The sequence below is a fragment of the Gossypium hirsutum genome, chromosome A09, assembly GCF_007990345.1.
Source record: "Gossypium hirsutum isolate 1008001.06 chromosome A09, Gossypium_hirsutum_v2.1, whole genome shotgun sequence".
Classification (NCBI taxonomy): domain Eukaryota; kingdom Viridiplantae; phylum Streptophyta; class Magnoliopsida; order Malvales; family Malvaceae; genus Gossypium; species Gossypium hirsutum.
In genome coordinates, this window is record NC_053432.1 from 25,700,997 (window position 1) to 25,722,299 (window position 21,303).

General features: G+C 36.5%; 1 non-coding gene and 4 pseudogenes across 1 annotated transcript; all 5 read left to right on the forward strand.

The window, feature by feature from the left end:
* The first annotated feature begins 8,721 nt into the window (after positions 1-8,721).
* Positions 8,722-8,840, forward strand: LOC121207150 (uncharacterized; annotated as a pseudogene).
* Positions 8,841-9,005: 165 nt separating this feature from the next.
* Positions 9,006-9,124, forward strand: LOC121207141 (uncharacterized; annotated as a pseudogene).
* A 169-nt stretch (positions 9,125-9,293) lies between these two features.
* Positions 9,294-9,412, forward strand: LOC121207112 (5S ribosomal RNA). Its single transcript, XR_005902267.1, has one exon. It is a non-coding gene; the product is annotated as a 5S ribosomal RNA (ribosomal RNA).
* Positions 9,413-9,580: 168 nt separating this feature from the next.
* Positions 9,581-9,699, forward strand: LOC121207117 (uncharacterized; annotated as a pseudogene).
* Positions 9,700-9,868: 169 nt separating this feature from the next.
* On the forward strand, positions 9,869-9,987 carry LOC121207138 (uncharacterized; annotated as a pseudogene).
* Positions 9,988-21,303: the final 11,316 nt, after the last annotated feature.

Sequence of the window (21,303 nt, forward strand, 5' to 3'; positions counted from 1 at the left end):
GAGCCACATATCGTATAACAGGGTTACCAGTCCAGGCTAAATGCTTTATATAACGTATGCTCAATAGAGCTCTATTAGGATTACCAGTCCAGGTTAAATCCTAATCATAAAGTGTGCTCGAGAGGTATTATATCAAGATTACCTGTTCAGGTTAAATCCTTTCTATAATGAGGTCAATAGGATTACTCGTCCGAGCTAAATCCGTCAGCAAAAAATGCAAGACCTTATCCATTTCGAGAAAACACATATATTCATCAGAATTCAATATTCAATTTGGACTTAACCCATTTTTCATCATTCCAAGCATGTATTAAATTTTCCATTATAGCATTCAAGTAATGCATTTCAATATAAGTCACATTACATACAAACACAACATTCAATTAACATAATTACATTCTCGATTGAGTTACACGAACTTACCTCGACACTTGTTTGCGTATAAAATCTACAAATCAGAAACCTTTTCTTTTTTTCGGTCTAACCTCGAATTTGTAAGCCTTGAAAGTTTCTTCTCTCTCTTCTAGGGTTTCCATATAATATTGGGGTTGATGATGACAAAATAAGATGATATTTCTTTTTATCATATTTTAATTAATTAATTATTTTAATTTTCAATTTAGTCCCTACTCTTTTCTAATTTTTCCATGGATGAGTCACTAAAAATCTACATACTTTCCTTTGATGGTCTAATTACCATATAAGACCTCTAGTTTTGAATTCCATAGCTATTTAATCCTTATAGCTACTAGAATTCAACTTTTGCAGTTTATGCAATTTAGTCCTTCTTATAATTAAACACTTAATCTATAAAATTTTCGTATCAAAATTTTCACACAACATGTCTACCATAATAATTACCATATAATAGAATAAAAATAAACTTTATTTTCGGGTCGAATTTGTGGTCCCGAAACCACTATTTTGATTTCATTGAAAAATGGACTGTTATAACTGTCCCCTTTAAGGATTTTCGTCCTCGAAAATCTTACTAGTAAAAAGATTCGGGTAATGCTTCCTCATAGTGTCCTCTGGTTCCCAAGTAGCTTATTCAATACCTTGTCATTTCCAAAGAGCTGTTACTAAAGCTACATTTTTATTTCTTAACTCTTTTGTTTCCCGAGCTAAGATTTTGATTAGTTCTTCACTATATGTCATATTAGGCTGAATCTCTACCTCTGTCGAAGAGATAACATGTGAGGGATTGGATCGATAGCGTCGTAACATAGACACATGAAAAACATTATGAATTTGATCAAGTTCGGGTGGTAAAGCTAACCGATATGCAACCGATCCAATTCTTTCTATAATCTCGTATGGTCCAATGAACTGTGGACTTTTTTTTCCTTTACGACCAAACCGGAGAAATTTCTTCCAAGGTGATACTTTCAAGAATACTTCGTCACCGACTTGAAATTCTATTTCTTTTCGATTAAGATCAGCTTAGGACTTTTGACGATCAGAGGCTGCTTTCAAATTGTCCCGAATTACTTTAACTTTTTCCTTGGTTTCACGAACTAAGTCAACTTCGTGTAACTTTTTCTTACTAAGTTTTGTCTAATACAATGGAGTTCTACATTTGTGACCATACAAAGCTTCATATGGTGGCATTTTGATGCTGGACTGATAACTGTTATTATAAGCAAATTCAACTAAAGACAAGTACTTTTCCCAGTTACCTTCAAACTCAAGTATACAACATCGAAGCATATCTTCCAAGATCTGTATTACCTGTTCAGATTGACCCTCTGTCTGGGGATGAAATGCAGTACTAAAGTGTAATTGAGTACCTAGGGTCTCTATCTGAAATAATGGAGACAGGCACTCCATGCAATCTGACAATCTCAGAGACATATAATTCAGCTAATTTGTCCAAAGAATAATGCACGCGTACTGAAATAAAGTGCAGGATTTGTCAACCGATCAAAAATTACCCAAATGACATCTTTCTTTCTTGGAGACAGAGGTAATCTCGATACAAAGTTCATATTAATTCTTTCCCATTTCCATTTTGATATCGTAACTGGCTGTAATAGTGCAAAAGGAAACTGATGTTTAGCTTTTACTTGCTGACATATCAAACACTTAGATACAAACTTAGAAATATCTCGTTTCATTCCTGGCCACTAGTACATCTTTTTCAAATCATTATACATTTTATTACTACCAGGATGTATAGACATGTTACCATTATGAGCTTCATTCAAAAACTTCTGTACTAGTTCTAAACTTTTCGGTACAAATACTCTGCCTCTGAATAAAAAACAACCATCAGTCCCGATTTGAAATTCTGAGTCAGGAGTCGATTCACTTTGTATTCATTTCGCTTGCAACTTACTATCATTTTTCTGAGCTTCAGAAATCTGCTGCAAAAACATTGGTCTAGCTTTTAACTCAGCTATAATTGATCCATCATCAGATAATGACAATCGAGTATTCATAGCTCGCAAGGAAAACAAAGATTTTCTGCTCAGAGCATCAGCAACCATATTGGCTTTTCTTGAATGATGTCAATGAAAAGATCATAATGCTTCAGTAATTCAAGCCATCTGCGCTGTCTTAAATTCAAATCTTTCTGTGACATTTTTCACTAAACAAGTAATGCCGCCAGATTTTCAATGCGGATACAATGGCTGCCAATTCAAGATCATGTATCGAGTAGTTCTTTTCATGTGGCTTTAGCTGTCTTGAAGCATAGGCTACTACTTTACCTTCTTGCATCAAAACACAGCCTAAACCATTCAATGATGCATCACTGTAAATTATAAATTCCTTACCCGATTTTGGCTGAACTACCACTTGAATAAAACTTTTAATCTCTCAAAACTCTGCTGTCATTTATCAGTCCACTCAAATTTCACATCTTTCTGTAGTAAATGAGTCATCGGAGAAGCTATCATTGAAAAGTTTTTTACAAACCTCCGATAATAACCAGTTAGTCCCAGAAAACTTCAAACTTCAGACACATTCCTTAGTGGCTTCCAATTAACAATGGTTGAAATTTTATTCAAGTCTACCCTAACACCTTCAGCAGATACTATATGCCCAAGAAAACTAATTTCCCGAAGCCAAAATTCATATTTACTGAATTTGGCATATAATTGTTTCTCTTTCAGAGTTTACAACATTTTTGTCAAATGCTCAGTATGTTTATTTTCATTTTGAGAGTAAACGAAAATATCATCTATAAATACCACCACAAACATGTCCAAATATAGGCTAAAAATTATGTTAATCAGATCCATAAACATTACAGGTGCATTTGTCAAGCCGAATGGCATCATAAGAAACTTCTAGTGTTCATACCTAGTTCTAAAAGCTGTCTTTGGCACATCTGAATCTATTACCCATAGTTGATAGTAACCAGAATGGAGATCAATCTTCGAAAGTACAGTGGCACATTTTAACTGGTCAAACAGGTCATCAATACGAGGTAATGGATACTTGTTCTTTATTGTAACTTTGTTGAGTTGTCTGTAATCGATACAAAGACTCAACGATCCATCCTTCTTCTTTACAAATAGAACAAGGCGCACCCTAAGGTGAGAAACTAAGTCGAGCAAAACCTCTTTCAATCAACTCTTGCAATTTTACTATCAGCTCTTTCAATTCAGTAAGAGCCATTCTGTAAGGTGCTATGGATATAGGTGTTGTTCCCGGAACAAGATATATAGAGAATTCCACTTCTCTATCCGGTGGTAAAACAAGTAATTCTTCTGGGAATACATGAAGAAATTCACATACAACCAGCACTGATTGAATCTTTGACTCAGATACTTTAGTATCGAACACATATGCAAGGTAAGCATCATAACCCTTTCGGACATATTTTTGTGCTGATATTGCTAAAATCACATTAGGTATTCTGTGCTGATATTGCTAAAATCACATTAGGTAATCCATTGAGTTTATCAGATTCAACATGAAGTAATTCACCACTCTCACATTTCAATACAATATATTTCTTCTTACAATTCACCACTGCATCATATTTGGTTAACCAATCCATTCCCAGAATCACATCAAAGTCATCGAAGGTAGTAACATCAAGTCAACCAAAAATCAATAACCTTTTGCCATCAACGGACAATTTTTACAAACTTTATCCACCATAACACACTGACCTAAGGGGTTTGAAACTTTAACCACAAATTCAGTGAATTTAATAGGTAAATTCTTAACAGTCACTAACTTCGTGCATATGTATGAATGTGTAGAACCAGGATCAATCAATGTAGTAATATCAGTATCAAGTAGAGAAAATGTACCAGTAATGACGTTTGGTGCAGAGGCATCCTCCTTAGCACGAATAGCATATGTTCTTACAGGTGTTTGTGCCTCAGATCTAACTGTTATATCCCTGGTAGTGCCTCAACCACCACTAATATTATCGGGATGACCGGGTGGTCTGCCCCTCGAAACAGGATTACTAGGCTTTGGAGCTGGTTTTATCTCTTTTTCAACTTTTTTTGGGCAATCTCTGAGAAAATGGTCAAGTGAACCACATCCAAAACAAGCTCCACTTCTACACCAGAATTCCCTATGATGAAATTTGTTACAATGTTTACATTTCGGTTTGGGATTACCAACATTACCCACACAGGTCACAGATGGATATGAAGACCTCAGGTTAGAACGTTGAGAGCCCCGCTCTCTTCCAGAATATCCCGTAGAGGTGGTCACACGATCATAATAAATTTTTAATTTCTTAGAAGCAAATTATTGTAACTTACTCATAGTTCTTTTTCTAGAGACCTGAGCCACTCTTTCAACTTATTTCTTTTCTTTACACAATTCCTCAGCTTTATGTGCTCGACCGGCTGACACCGCAAATTCCCTTATTTCAAGAATTCCAATCAAAAACTTGATATCCTTATTTAAACCCTCTTCAAAGCATTTACACATTTCAGCCTCGATTAGAACCCATTCTCTAGCATATTTGCTCAACCGAAAAAATTCTCGTTCATATTCGGATATAGTCATGTTTCCCTGCTTGAGTTTTAAAAATTCTTTCTTTCTCTGATCCATAAATCACTAACTAACATATTTCTTTCTGAATTAAGCCTTGAAGAATTCCCATGTAACGTTCTCTCTCGGTAAAACTGAAGTTATGGTATTCCACCAATGATAAGTTGTATCCTTCAGTAGGGATACTGCACATTTCAGACATTTGGCAGGTGTACAGGATAATTCATAAAAAACCCGGATAGTATTTTCTAGCCAAAACTCAACCCTTTTTGGATCATCATCTATGGTAGCTCTAAATTCTTTCACCCCATGCTTGCAAATTTTATCTACCAAAGGCTTTCCAATTCTAATAGGTTCAACACCCTGTGGTACCTCAAGAACCTGTTGAGGAGCAGGTGGGGGAGATCATTGTACAGCGGGGTTTGTTCTTAAGTACTCGGTAAACTATTTATTCATCAATTCAAAGAAGGCCTATCTTGCCTCCTCACCTTAGCCCTCAGACACGGGCCTCTCACTACCAGACGCTGATGCAACTCTTTGAACTGAAGCTGAAGCATTGCTCTCACTTCCTTGAATTTAGCTCTAGCTCGGTTGGATAACATTACTGTATGAAAAACACATTTAAAATGATCAGGAGTCATCACACAATCACAAATTATATAACGACATGTATAGCTAAACTCGTGTTTGCTACATCAAATCTGAGAATTGACTAAACTGTAGCTCTGATACCACTAAATGTAACACCACTAACCTGTATCTTTCGTTAGAACATGGTTTCAGAGCATTACCAGAACTTTCATAATAATTTTCAAATAATTTATGTAAATTACTATTCTTTAACCGAGATCATTCAAAACATCCCTTGATTAGACCCTTGATGCCCAATACAAGCATTAGAATCGAGTCAGGACTTAATCGGCAGCTCTAGGAATTTTTCGTGAAATTTCAAAAATTCTCCAATGGTGTAGGGCTCACATGCCCTTATGGTCTAAGGGACATGCCCGTGTGACCCTGGGACACCCCCGTGCTACAGGCCGTGTTCAACCTCGTTTAACTCTCTGACTTGTGCACATGGCTATGCCACACACCCGTGTGTTAGGCCTTGTGGTTAATTAATTCTATTCAAAATTAGGTGCAGGTTTCACACGGCCAAGATAGACGCCCGTGTTCTAGGCCATGTAGCACATATGGCTGAGACATACAACCGTGTCTTTGCCCGTGTGCTTAATTCTGAGCATTCTGTTTCTCAAAATTAAGGTGCAGAGGACACACGGCCTAACCACACGCCCGTGTGTCACACACGGTCTAGACATACGCCTGTGTGTCTGCCCGTCTGGACAAAACAAAGTCATTTCCTAGCCTCATTTGTCACCCAAATTTACCATTTCCCTACACGAAAAAATACCAAACACGTTCCAACCAATTCAAGCTTTCAAATTAAATAAATTCCATCATTCATCATGGCATACCATTATATGCATATATGCTTACAATCTTACCCTGGTTCAATCCATATATTAGACATAATTTGATCGACTACTTAACATATATTTAGCTACCATAACATGACATTACAAGTATATAAAAAAAACCATTACTAGTCATTCTAATGGCTAGATTACAAGCATCATTATCAAGCCACTAATGGTCAAGTTGTCCTATACATGCCATTATACCAAAATGATTTTACTAAGTATACCCAAAATAAGCTATATGATAGTGTGACGATGCTCCAATGATCTCCAACTTTAAAGATTTTCCAAGCACTATAAAACAAGGGAAAATAAAATGGAGTAAGCATTACATGCTTAGTAAGTTCTTATAACGAAAACTAAACTTACCAATCCCGTTTATTAAATCTAAGCATACAATATCATGTTTTCCATCCATTAGCAAAATTGCCTAAACACATGCATTCAATTAAACATGTTAGTCACAAAAATCTTCATATCAATCAAGTAAAGATAGATGAGCTCATCGTGAAATATTTTTCCAACTCATTATCATTTCACCTCATAATTCTCATGCCACGTCAAGAGTCTTATGTCTATTGAATCATTGAAATTCCAATGGATGTTCAAGTAGTACACTCTAGGTGTACGGTTCAATAATCCATCAATTTCTTATTCAACGATACCCATTAGGGCACCTAATCAAGGAACACACTCTAGAGTCACATATCGTATAACAGGATTACCAGTCTAGGCTAAATCCTTTATATAATGTATGCTCAATAGAGCTCAATTAGGATTATCAGTCCAGGTTAAATCCTAATCATAAGTGTGTTCGAGAGGTATTATATTAGGATTACTTGTTCAAGCTAAATCCTTTCTATAATGAGGTCAATAGGATTACTCGTCCGAGCTAAATCCGTCAGCAACAAATGCAGGACCTTATCCATTTCAAGAAAACACATATATTCATCAGAATTCAATATTCAATTTGGACTTAACCCATTTTTCATCATTTCAAGCATGTATTAAATTTTCCATTATAGCATTCAAGTAATGCATTTCAATATAAGTCACATTACATACAAACAAAACATTCAATTAACATAATTACATGCTCGATTAAGTTACATGAACTTACCTCGACACTTGTTCGCATATAAAATCTACTAATCCAAAACCTTTTCTTTTCCTCTATCTAACATTGAATTTGTGTTGTTTGGATCCAATTAAGCCTTAAAAGTTTCTTCTATCTCTCCTAGAGTTTCCATATAATTTTGGGGTTGAAGATGGCAAAAAAAGATGATATTTCTTTTTATCATCTTTTAATTAATTAATTATTTTAATTTTCAATTTAGTCCCTACTCTTTTCTAATTTTTCCATGTATGAATCACCAAAAATCTACATTCTTTTCTTTAATAGCCTAATTACCATATAAGTACCTCTAGTTTTGAATTCCATAGCTATTAATCCTTATAGTTGCTAAAATTTAACTTTCGCATTTTATGCGATTTAGTCCTTCTCATAATTAAACACTTAATCGATAAAATTTTTGTATCAAAATTTTCACTCGACATGTCTACCATAATACGGACCATATAATAAAATAAAAATAAATTTTATTTTTGGGTCGGCTTCGTGGTCCCGAAACCACTGTTCCGATTTCACTAAAAAATGGGTTGTTACACTTAAGGGGTTTTATGGAAGAGGTGGAGAACTTGTTCGTTGAGAGTTCGTGATGAAGAACTTGTTCATTGAGAATTCGTGTCAAGGTGGATATTGTTAGAATTAAGTGACCCGAATCCTTATTTAAATAAGATACAATGGTAAAATAAAATAAAAATAAAATCCATTTAGAACTACACTTCTTTTATTTTATTTTAGAATAAGGTTTTTTAAACCTTAATAAACTCTATCTATTTAATATTGATTAGAATAAGGTGTTTCAATCTTACTACAATTTTATTAGATTATGGTTTTACAAGGCTATAAACAGACATAGTCTACTCGTATTGTAATTATTCGAATTCGATATAGTGAACTTTCTTCTCCTCTGCCCATGGTTTTTTCCCGAAAGGGTTTCCATGTAAAATTTGTGTGTTCTTTATTTTTATTTCTCTTTTCTTTGCAATATATTGTCATTACCGACGTTCTATTTTTTATAGTTTAACTAATTAATTATTTACATTTTGCAAAATAAATCATTTGAAACGTTATTTAGTCGAATTTACATTCAGATTCGAGGTGCAAGTGCAATAAGGGGTAGCCTTTATATAAATAAATTGTGCAAGAGTTGACGGCTGCGATCATACCGACAGAAATGTGCTGGATCCCATCAGAACACTGCAGTGAAGCGTGCTTGGGCGAGAGTAGTACTAGAATGGGTGACCTCCTAGGAAGTCCTCGTGTTGCACCCCCCTTTTATTTCATATAAGTTTTTTAAACATCATTTAACTAATTAATTATTTACATTTTGTTAAATAAATCATTTGAAACATTATTTGGTCAAATTTGCATTCAAATTCAAAGCGCACGTGCGATAAGGGGTAGCCTTTATATAAATAGAATACGCAAGAGTTGATGGGTGCGATCATACCAACACTAATACACCGGATCCAATTAGAACTCCGCAGCTAAGCATGCTCGGCTAGGAGTAGTACTAAGATAGGTGACCTCTTGGGAAGTTCTCATGTTGCACCCCTCCCATTTCATTTGATATAATTTTTTTAAAACATCGTTTAACTAATTTGTTATTTGCATTTTGCAAAATAAATCATTTGAAATGTTATTTGGTCAAATTTGCATTCAAATATGAGGCGCAAGTGCGATAATGGGTAGCCTTTATATAAATAGCTTGCGCAGGAGTTGCCGGGTGCGATCATTCCATCACTAATGCATTAGATCCCATCAGAACTCCACAGTTAAGTGTGCTTGGGCGAGAGCAGTACTAGGATGGGTGACCTTGTGGGAAGTTCTCGTGTTGAACCCCTCCCATTTTATTTCATACAATTTTTTTAAACACTGTTTCAATAATTAGTTATTTTTGTTTTGCGAAATAAATCATTTAAAACGTTATTTAGTCCAATTTGCATTCAAATTCAAGGCGCAAGTGCAATAAGGGGTAGCCTTTATATAAATAGATTGTGCAAGAGTTGACGGGTGCGATCGTACCAACACTAATGTACTGGATCCCATCAGAACTCCGCAACTAAGCGTGCTTGGGAGAGAGTTGTACTAGGATGGGTGACCTTTTAGGAAGTCCTCGTGTTGTACCCCTCCCATTTTATTTCATATAATCATTTTTAAACATCGTTTAACTAATTAGTTATTTTTGTTTTGCGAAATAAATTATTTGAAACATTATTTTGTTGAATTTGCATTCAAATTCAAGGAAAAAGTGCAATAAGGGGTAGCCTTTATATAAATAAATTGCGCAAGAGTTGATGAGTGCAATTATACTAGCACTAATGCGTGGGATCCCATCAGAACTCCGCAGTGAAGCGTGCTTGGGTGAGAGTAGTACTAGGATGGGTGTCCTCCTAGGAAGTCATCGTGTTGCACCCCTCCCATTTTATTTCATATAATTTTTTTTAAATATTGTTTAGCTAATTAGTTATTTGCGCTTTTCGAAATAAATAATTTGAAACGCTCTTTGGTCGAATTTGCATTCAAACTCGAGGTACAAGTGCGATAATGTGACACGCCTGACCCGTATCCGTCGCCGGAATGGGGATATGAGGCATTGCTAGACCAGACACAACTTCCGAACGATTACATAAACTCTTAGGTTATTACAAATGCATGCATAATAATTTATAAAACACATAGTAAAATGTTACGAAACATTAACATTAAACAAACATCTCTTTTCATACTCGAACCCTGTCATTTCAAAAACAATCATACGATTATAATGTGTAACCATGCTTTGAAACATATAGTAACAATTGTTAATTCATAACTATTAAACATACAACAAATACTACATTAATAAATCTCACAAATATCTCAAGCATAATTTCAAAATTTATAACATTATGCACATGGTACATATTAGTAGGAACCATTTGATTAATAACTTAAACTCAAAAATCAGCTTACCTAATTTGCATAAAAACAATCATGATTCCTTATAACTTGAATTACTATTCATTTGGTCATTTTCCAATGCCTTAGTTGAATATAAACTTGCTAAATACATATGCTTATTCAATGTCCACTTTCATTTTACTCAACCAACATGCATGTAACATTGCATAGAATAAATTCCATACATCAACCATAATTTACATTACATGTCAAGCACTTCACAAGTTTATATATATATACATAATTTAACCGAACTCTCAAATCAAAAACAAACATATCAATAAGACATATAACTATAAACATGGTCGAAATGCATAAAATTCAATATTAATCATAGCCATTTATGAATGAACATTAATTTCTTAATTAATCTATTGTCGAATTACTAAGTCATTTATATCTATGTCCTATTCGTACACCACATAACCAAATACATAGCTAAATACATATTTTCTCATACTTATTAGTGAGCCAAACCACAACCAAACCTTCCATTATTTTATTATTTTTTTCACTTAACACAAGCATATTGAACTCACCTTTATCACATGCCATAATCGAATTACCTTGTTAGCAAAATACATAGCAAAACTAAATAAAACATGTTTCACATATTTGTACATAGCATGGCCGAATCATCAATCAAATATATCCATTATCTAAATTCAGCATTTAGCCGAATACACTCGTCAACCAAATTAAACCATTACTATCAAATACAATGTAACACCCCTTACCCGTACCCAAGACCGGGATAGGATACGAGGCATTACCGGACACATACACACTCATTCATGCAAAAATTGGGCCATAAAATTTTCGTCCAAATTAAAACTTTTCAAACACATGTATATCGTCCCTTATATGGGCCTTCGAGGCCTAAAACATACATCGGGGTGGTTCAGGACTAAACCGAGAACTTTCGATAAACTTTGGACAACTTAGCAAATTTCTTGCTTTGGAGAGCCACACGCCCGTGTGTGTTGAATCGTGTGGTCACACACGCCTGTGTGGCTTGGGACACGCCCGTGTTCTCAACCTGTGTAACTCTCTATTTGTGACATCAGCAAAACAATTTGAACAACACGACCAGGCCACACTCCTGTGTGCTAGGCCGTTTCCTCCACACGGCTGAGACACATGACTGAGTCTCTGCCCGTGTGGCTAACACTTAGGCTATTTTCCAAGCCTTCATGTTTTCCATAAACCCTTACAACCTTATACACATCAAACTCACAACTCATGGCATCATTTTAGTGATTAAACACCCTTTATTAAGACACATTCAACATTAGCTCGTCATTATACATATGTTCCACCTATTCATGACAAACTAGTCTAGCCACATTATTACACATTCATTTGACCTTGTCATCTCATTAATCACTTATACCATTAAACTATGGTTACTAACTTATACATCAAACATCCATGTTCAAGGCACTATCATCTTATTACCATATTACACGTTTAATTCATGGTCATGACCACCTCGATTGGTCATAAAACATACATTCAACACACATGACATATTACCAACCGTGCATGGCAAACAAACATATTCATATCATCACGTCATATGCATTAAAACGTAACATGATTAGCTAAACTTACAAACCATAATCAATATGAGCCACCCCTCATGGCAATATACAATAGCTCGATATAAGCCAATACATTTAGTCAAATCATAATAACACATGTCATAGAACTAGGTCCCTATACATGCCACTCACTTGATATTTCTAACATATGTATCAATACCCAAAGGTATTGGCTTGATAGTGTGATGTTGCCTCCGACGATATCCAACCTTGAGATGACCTGACAACACTAACAGAAATGGAAAGGAGGGAGTAAGCTTTATGCTTAGTAATCTCGCATGAAAAATAATAAGGAATGTATTAACATGCTATTTTTCAATTCCTCTCTATTTATTCAAAGTCTAGTTAAGCTATTTTCTTGAGTCATGGTCAGTAAATTATTTATATCTGGAGCTACGGGACTCCAAATTGAGAACCACTAATGTTCTCAGAGACTAGACTCACATATCTTCTTACCATTAAATGTTTAGAATTTTTGGTCTAGCCAATAAGTACATATTATTTTTAAATTCACCCCTGTTTCGCTGTCCAACAGTTCTGATCCCTCTGTACTAAAAATTAATTATATCTTCGTAACAGATTTGGATAATGTTCCCGTTTGTTTCTTTCAAAAATAGACTCATTTTTGTACAATTTTTGTACAATTTTTAATTATTTTCCCAAATCAGAACAGGGGATTCTCAAATCATTCTGACTCTGTCTCTTACACTGTTTCTTTATATGAAAATAGACTCAATAAGCTTTTATTTCTTATCTTATTCAGCTTTTAATTCGATTTTCACCATTTTTGGTGATTTTTCAAAGTCACACAACTGCTGCTGTCCAAAACTTTTTTATTACTAAATTTCACTCTTTCATGTTTTCTTTGTAGTAACTTTCATTGTAACACTTACTCTATATCTATCTTACTAAAGTTTGATCACATATCGAGCACATTTCTCATAAGTTTATACACACGAACCTTCACTTATTCATCATATATTCATATTCAATTACACCTAGTCATTTCCCGTTGAACACATCGGAATAATAACAGATGCCCGGTGGCCTGCACATAGTACCACCCTTGTAGTCAAAGCGACCTTCTTCACAAAGTGGCCTTCACATAGTACCACACTTGTGACAAAAACTATCTTTTACACAGCGTGGCCTGCACTTAGTACCACACATGTGATCAAAGCTATCGGGTACGCATAGTAGCATGCACTTAGTACTACGTGATAAACCGTAATTTATACATATTTTTATCCCATGCTTAGTACATTTATAGATGATTTCTCCTTAGATTTGGTGAATTTGATGCTCCTAATTCTTTAATTTCATGTTTTATACTTAGGTGAGCATAGGAGGGCAAAAAGAGCGAGAAACGAGCCAAAAACAGAGAAAACGGGCCAACGTGGGAAATCAGCACAACCTAGATTTCCTTACACGGGTAGATCACACGCCTGTGTAGGTTTAGCAGACTCTAACACGGCTTGGACCTCCTCACACGGGTAGACCACACCCCCGTTCCTATTTAACAGCCTTGAGCACGGTCTTGAAGAAATCGCATAGGGGCATGTCCCTGTCGAGCCCAAGTTTAGTCCTATTCGGAAAAGGCTACTTTTGATGGCTTTTAGGCATTCTAAAGCCTATTTAAACACCTGAAGAGGCAATTAGAAGAGACACACAGGGGAGGAGGCAAGGAATCACTCAAGGAAAGCCGATTGATCCATCTCAAAAGCCAGATTCATTGTCGAGACTGAAGATCTCCCTTCAATTTCCTTCAGGAGTTTTGGGTTTTCTTTTTGTTTTGTTATCTTTATTCTTTTGAGATCTTTTCTTTCATAGTTATGAACTAAACCCCCTAAATACCGAAGGGGAACGAAACCTAAGATGGATCTTGTTATTATTATCTTAATTGTATGATAAATATTTGACTTGTTCTTAATTATGTGTTCTTAATTCTTAATTGTATGATAAAATTTGTCGTAATTAAGCGGAGTTGGTTGCACGCCTAGAGATAGGGTGACAAGATTTTACCAGATTAGGGTGCAACCTAATAAGGGAGTCCATATATCGAGTTAATGCAACACTAGGGTGTTAATTAGAAAGAAATTTCAATTAATCAACCTAGGGTTAGACATTATTAGTCTCGAGAGAGATAAAAATATAACTTAGATATTTCTACAGATCAAGTCAAATGAATAAATTGTCTGATTCAGAGTCAAATAACAAGTGAAGTTTAGATGGATTTTTCCTTGGGTATTGTCTTAATCAATCGAGTTCTCCTAAAAGCTTTTCCCCAATTTTCTCTCTGGGCACCCTTAGTTTAGTTAATTAGTTTAGATAAAAAAAATCCCTTAATTTTTAGGCTAGATAATAAAAAGAAAGTAATTACTAGTACTCTTGGTTCGTTGGGTTCGACAATCCGGTCTTCCAAAGCTATACTACTGTTCGATAGATACACTTGCCTTCATCGTGATAATAGTTAGTTTCAAGAACAATTAATTATAAATTTTTAAAACCTGTCGCGAATATCACGTACCAAGTTTTTAGCTCCGTTGCCGAGGAACTAAGATATTAGGAACACTCGATTTTTATTGCTTTAGCCATTTTACTTCATTTGCAATTTAAATTTTTATTTTCTTTTCTAATTTTTTCTCTTATTTGCTTCTGGCAGGATATTTATAGTGCATGAATAGAAGAAACCCGTCGGGACCATTACTTTTTGATAGTGAGATCGATCTCACAGCTTGTAGAAACAAAAGAGAAATAAGGCAAAGCCTAAGATACACAGAGGAAGAGCAAGAGAATGACATTCACACCACAACCGAGGAGATGGCTGAAAATCAAGAAAATTCGCTGCCTCCTGCGATTGTTGCTGATCCAGTAAATCAGAATCCTGCTCTGCACACTATGTATGATTATGCTAAACCTAATTTAACAGGAACTGAATCAAGTATAGTTAGGCCTGCTATTGCTGCAAATAATTTTGAACTGGAACCTAACACGATTCAAATAATACAGCAATTTGTTCAGTTTGATGGTTTGTAAGATGAGGATCCAAACAATCACTTGGCGAATTTTCTGGAGTTTTGCGACACATTTAAAATCAATGGCATTTCTGACGATGCCATACGCCTTTGGTTGTTTCCCTTTTCGTTGAGGAACAAAGCAAAACAGTCGTTGAACTCGTTACCACGAGGGTCAATCACTACTTGGGAACAAATGACCGAACTCTTTTGTACAGATGGATCTAGAAACACTCTACGATGCATGGGAGAGATATAAGGATCTGTTGAGAAGGTGCCCTCACCATGGGCTACCACTCTGGCTACAGATTCAAAGTTTTCACAATGGCATGAATCCTTCAACTAGACAAATTATTGACGCAGCCGTTGGTGGGACTATCAATAATAAGACACCTTTGGATGCTTATGAGTTTATAAAAGAGATGTCACTGAATAATTATCAGTGGCAAGTCATGAGGACAAAGCTAACGAAAGCAGCCGACGTTTTTAACATCGATTTATTCACCATGCTCTCTAATCAGGTAGAACTTTTGAATAAAAAAATTGACAGTATTCTTGGTTCTTCACAGTTTCACCCAGTAATGCAATGCAATGCAAGTGGAGAAGGGACGAGCGATTCAGAATACCTACCTTATGGCCACATCATGGAAAACGAGCAGTTAAACTATATGGGTAATAATCCTCGACCTCAAAATAATCCTTATAATAACACTTACAATGCAGGATGGAGGAACTACCCAAATTTCTCATTCAAAGGCCAAGGGAATCAGCGACCACCACCACCTCCAGGCTTCCAACAACCACCTTACCAATAGGAAAAGAATCCGAACTTTGAAGAGATGCTAACAAAGTTTATCTCAGTGTTGGAAACTCACTTTCAAAATACCGAAATAGCACTTAAGAATCAACAGGTGTCGATCTAAAGGCTCGAAACTCTGATAGGCCAACTCGCCAAAATGATTTCTGAACGACCACAAGGTAGCCTACCAAGTAACACTGAATCTAACCCAAGGGAACAACTCAACGAAATTACCATCCAAGACAAGGAAGGGTTAGTTGAACCTGAACCAGAACCGAGACAAGGAATTGTGGTAGGTAAAGGTAAAGGTGAGGTAGACCACAGTGACGACAAACTGGTAAGTAAAGAGTACAAACCATGAGTGCCATACCCCAATACGACAAGGAAAGACCGCACAGATGAACAATTTGGTAAATTCCTTAAACTATTAAAGAAATTACACATTAACTTACCGTTCATTGAAGCTCTTTTGCAGATTCCAAACGTAGTCAAATTCTTAAAGATGCTTTTAGCAAATAAACAAAAGTTGGATGAAGCATCGTATGTGGAGTTAAATGCAGTTTGCTCAACCATTCTACAGAACAAGCTAGCTAACAAATTGAAAGATCCAGGGAGTTTTACGATTCCTTATTTAATTGGTAGCTTAAATGTTAAAAATGCTTTGGATGATTTAGGGGCTAGTATTGATGTCATTCCCTTCAAAATGTTTAAACAACTAGGTCTTGGGAAACCCAAACAAACTAGGATGAGTATTCAGCTAACCGATAAAGCTATCAAATTTCCTAGAGGTATTGTTGAAGATGTACTTGTAAAAATTGATGAATTTGTTTTCCCAATCGATTTTGTTGTTCTAGACATAGAAGAGGGTAGTGACGCACCTCTAATTTTAGGAAGGCCCTTTTTAGCAACTGCTAGAATCGTTATTGATGTTGGTACAGGTGAACTCACACTTTGTGTAGGTGATGACTCAGTTACTCTTCAAGCTTGTAATCTTATTAATACTGACCATGTGGTGCAACCTTCTTTACAAGAAACACGTTCGAAGAGCATATATGAGCCTTATTTAAATAAGAACAAAAAACCCATCTATGAAGAATGAATGTTACAAATCGAGGAACTAGATGAATGACAAACACATAAACCAAGGACACACGATAAACCAAAACCACGCCATGACGAGCTCAATGTTTCACCAAATCAACTGAAGGTTGGAGACAAAGTACTACTAGATGCAACAGACCCTCGTATTGCCACTTCTGAACCTAACGGAGCAATCCCTCTCGCAGTACTCAACATTTTTTTATACGGTACAGTCAAGGTAATGCATCCCAAATTTGGCACTTTTAAGGTAAATAGTACCCATCTAAAACCTTATTTTGATGAAAGTGATAGCAGGAACAAAGAGTGTAAACTCCTCGCACCACCATGACTATGCAAAAGGGAGGTAAGTCGAGTTAGACTCTAAATAAGCGCTTCTCAGGAGGTAACCCGAGCATTAACAGTATTAATTTATTTAAATTTTAGTTTTTAACATCTAATCACTAACTAGTCCTTGAAACATAGGTTTTCTAATCCACACGGCCAGGCACACGGGCGTGCCTCAGGCCGTGCTCACAGCATGGGTGGAGACATGGCAATGCAATACGGCCGTGTGAAAACAGGGCAAAATTTTTCCCCAACACGAGATGCGATAAGGTGCCACAGCCGTGTGACATGGCCTTGGGCGAGTCTGCCAAAACAACACGGGAGTGCGACACGCCCGTGTCTAGAAACCGTGGTTGAAACTGAGAATTTAACACGGGCGTGCGACATGCCCGTGCCTACCGCCCGTGCTCAAGACTGATAAAACAACACTGGCGTGCGTCTAAACACACGAGCGTGGGAGAAGCGAATGAAGTAGGACACGGCCGTGCAACACGGAAGTGTGCACCAACACGCCCAAAGGACATAAGCGTGGGACGAATTTCAGACGCACCCAAATTTGAAAATTACGAAACACAAGGGCTAAAATAAGGGCACACGGGTGTGTCCCACGGCCGTGTGCACCCAAATCTATATAAAACCCTCACTATTCATCATCCCTTACCTCAAAAACCCCTACCCTAGCCGTTGCAACCTCTTCACACGTCCTTAATCCCATGCCCGTGGTCGGCCGACAACTCTCTTCAGACGACTAACTCCTCCCTCCACTAACCTATTGCGTTTGTTCACTCTTTTCTCTTTATTATCTTCATTCCTTTTTCAAAATTTATGATCTATTCTTGTTTTATTTAACTATTTTAAGTTATCTTCATAGTTCTAATGATAGTTCTTTGCCATTTTTTTTGAAACCTTCATTCATTATCATTCTCATGTGCATGCATCCACTAGTTATTTCCTTTAGCATCATTCTCATATTTATATTCATAACAATGATTTGATATATCTATTAGGACCTGTTTGTTTTTCAATAGATTTTCCCTTTACTCAGAAAACTCCCACGAAATATTGGTATTTAGTTTAACACAATTGCATGTTTTTCCATCACGCGGATTATTCCTATAACTTCATGTTTTCATTGCAGATACTATGTCAAATCCACGTGGTAAGAAAACTGCTGTACTCGCCTCGAAGAAGAGGAAAGGAGAAACGTCATCCTCGAGTCCTATCGTTTAAATCAGGCACCCATTCCTCTAATTCCCACCGAGACCACAGGAGGAACTTTTTCAAATACTATGAGCCTGACCCCTAGGTGCGAGCCGCTGCATTGACTGGGCCGTACTTGAACAAATCCAACTGGCTGATGCGGTCCGAGCCCTCCAGAAGACTGACCCATGGGGGCTATTCCTTGAAATCATCGAGCCAACGTACCTCAAGCTGACACTCAAACTCTGTTCGACCTTCCACCTCAAAGTAGTTATGATAGAGTTCGATGATCCCGTATTGGTCTACTTCCGTCTCGGCGGTTTAGTCCGCCAGTTGAGCGTACCTGTGTTTGGCGTCGCTTTGGGGCTCTATACGGAAGAGTTCATGGACGATGATGATTTTGACACCCTTCATCGCCACATCCACTTCTCTCCCTCCAAATTCTAGAGGGCCCTCATTCCTGCTTCGACCACCTATGACCCTAATAGCTCCAAGGCATCGGCCCTCGCCCCATCCCTGAGGTACTTACACGCCATCTTAGCCAACACATTGACAAGATAGTGAGAGAGCACTGACGTCGTCAACACTCACGACGCCTACTTTTTATGGAGTATTGCGAAAGGGCACGTCTTCGACCTTGCCTATTTCATTGCCCTCGCCATTCGACATCAAATGGAACGGCATAGGAGAGGAGTCATCTCCATTGGCCCCTATGTGACTCGACTGGCACGGTACTTCGGGCTCCTCAACATAGTAGCACAATCATCCTCTCTCACTCTCATTGGTCAGATGTCTCTGCAAGGTATCTCGAGTATGTTATATATGAGGATGATCGAGAAATGACGTGGAACCTACCCTCCTCAGTACCGCCTCGTCCAGTCTATCGAGGAGGAGGGCCCAGAGGATATTACTGATGATGTCCCTCCACAGCACGAGGACCCACAGTCTCAGCCACCACCCATCCATCGTCCAGTTCATACGAAGGCTTCATACTCTAACATCTCTGAGCGCCTTACTCGATTTGAGCAGCAGTGTTTTTAGTGTTTTGATCACGTTGATGCTACTCTACATCAGATTTTTCAGCACCTTCACATCTCATCACCGCCACCACCTCGTGAACCATCCGGCGATGACGATGTTTAATGACTTTTTATTTTTTATTTTTATTTTCACTTCTATCTTTATTTATCTTCTTTAAGTACTTTTTATTTTATTTTCATTTAATACTATTTCAGTTTTAGGTTTTATAATTTTTATTGAACAATTTATAGTTTCGGCTATTTCATTACGAGTAATTATGCTTCTCTATATTTCCAAAATAGTTCTTGATGTTATCACAGTTATAAAGAGCTCCAAAGCTCATCATCACTTCGGAACTCGAAACTCCACTGGAAAAGGTTCTCCACGACTGCCATGCCTTGCCTGACCACCACGATGACCTCTTCGCTGGACACTGTGGTTGTGGAACCTAACCTCTAGCACCATCGGAGTATCCTCCTCCAATCTTATCATTGCCTTGGCCGATTATCCTCCATAACTCCAAATCAAGGACTCCATTCATCATTTAGGAAGTTTCACTTCTCTCCCTATCTTTTGATCTTATATCTATAATTTTAGTATATCTAACTTTGTACATTGAGGACAATGTACATCTTAAGTGTGGGGGGTTATTTATTTCATTATCAGAAAAATCCCTGAATTTTGTCTTGTTCTCAAATAATCTTTTCATATCATTATTAGAATGAAGTTTGATTAGTTTATGATTTTTATTGATATGTCTTGAATTAAAAACATAGGCATTCGTGCATTAATTGTTTAAACTTTAAGGAATTAGAGAATCAAGCATGATAAGTTAATTTTTGAGTTTTAAAAATTTTTAGGTTGTTTCCCCAAGTTCAGGTATTATCTTGAGTTGAAATTCACAGGTTTAACATCAAAAAGCCATAATTTTTGTGAGATCTTGAACCTTTAAGAACATCTATTATTTCTTTCATACTCACTTTTATTGTTGCTTTGAGTGCGTCAATCTTGATTTGTTATTCTAGAAATTGATTGATTATGCATGTCAAGACCACACCATTTGATTTGATATGACAAGATGATAAAGGCGCTTAGGTTTAACCCACTCACTCCATAAAAGCCTACCTTCACAATTAACCCTTAATGAACCCTCTTGAGCCCAATAGCCCATTCATTGATTTACCCTTAATACTAACCCATAACCCATTATTGTTGAAATCCTCTAAATTAATTTGATCCCTATTTTTGTCGAGATTTGATTTGAATAAATTGCTTAGCTATGTTTTATTTTTGATAGATAGCCTATGTTATTTGACTTGTTCTTAAAAAAAATTATATACAATACATACATATATTAGTAGTAATTCGTCGTTTTTAAGATTAAGTGTTAATTCCATATTCTGAGCAGAAGCTCACTTGTATTCAATTAATAATTAGCTATTTTTCTAGTCGGCAATTTTTCAATTCAATCTCGATTCTAACCTTTTCTTTCAGTTTGTGACCACACCCCCTAACAAAAGCCACGTTACAACCCTCTAAAGACCTTTTGATTGATGTATCATCTCAATATATAGTGGTGGAAATTTGATTTTCATGCAAGCCTATGGTAATAACTTTTCATATTGACTAATGAGTGCTTCATTTATTGTCCTTAAACACCGCGAGTGATTTGAGTGAATCTTTAGTGAGGATGTTAAACTTTGTGATATTTTGAATCAAAGGTAATCAC